Source organism: Athene cunicularia (genome assembly GCF_003259725.1).
Source record: "Athene cunicularia isolate RWA chromosome 24 unlocalized genomic scaffold, athCun1 chr24_part1, whole genome shotgun sequence".
Classification (NCBI taxonomy): Eukaryota; Metazoa; Chordata; class Aves; order Strigiformes; family Strigidae; genus Athene; species Athene cunicularia.
This window is the reverse complement of record NW_020799132.1, coordinates 2,307,607-2,308,705: the sequence shown is the minus strand read 5'-3', so window position 1 is coordinate 2,308,705 and position 1,099 is coordinate 2,307,607.

Here is a 1,099-nt window from a genome sequence, read left to right as displayed (position 1 = left end):
ACGAACTCAAGAGCTGCAATCACACACAAAAGAGAAACAGAAAAACCCTGACAGGTTTTGTAGGTTGTAGCCAGGGGAGTTTCTCAGCCCCAAACAACCCTTCCATAGTTAATAAATAGCATCACCCAGGACAAACAAATCTTGCAGCATCACCTTCCCACAACACTCCAACCACCAGGACCCAGATGCACCCAGCAAGGTCCCCAGTGACAGAGCGGGAGAAGCCCCCTGCCCTCACCCCCCACCACCCCAACACAGCTTAGAGAGAATTTTTAAAATTCCTCTGACTTTTTTGCAGAGCGCTTGTTCCTGCCACCACCTTGCGTCTCTTCTTGTGTGTCCTGTCCCCAGCAGCTCCATGAGTGTCTTTGAGAAGCCCCTTATAGAGAGAAGATGGAGGTTACCAGGGATTCTCCACCTCCTTAGTCACAACAGAAGAAAACCCAGGTGCATTTTTCACATCCACGAAACATTACAGTCTAAACTCCTCTGAAGACAACCCCAAAGGCAACACCGTGAGCGAGAGCCCACCCCGTCCCAGAGCCACCCCTCCACAGAGCCCCTTGCTCCCCGCAGCTCCACCACAGACAAGCACCACACTTCGCTCCCAAATAATTACCTGCTGCAGGCTATGGGTGATGATCCTCATCCCCGTTTGACCCCCAATATGCCTCTTTTTTTTTTTTTTCTTCCTGGCAATGTTTAACGAGGCGAATTAGGCTCAGGGCACCCAGCACCTCGAGTGACTGTTTTCACCACCACCAGGCTCTTTTTAATTAGCAGGGACGCAAAGTTTTGTTTTTTTTAATGCATGCATAATAAATTCAATACTCCTTTTTTTCAGCGCATGCAAAAAAAAAATAATAAAAAAATAAATAAAAATAATGCATCGCTATAAACTTTTGCTGCTCAATAAGACTGACAAGAATAAACCCAGCGTGGGGGCTGCACGCTTATCACAGTGCATTAAAAATAAATAAATAAATTGGGGAGGAGGGAGGGAAACATTTTGCGCCAAAAACTTTTTGGAATGTTTCTTGAAGCTTTGCAGCCGAGCCCGCCCGCCCGCCAGGGGGCGCTGTGGGAAGGCGCCAGGCCG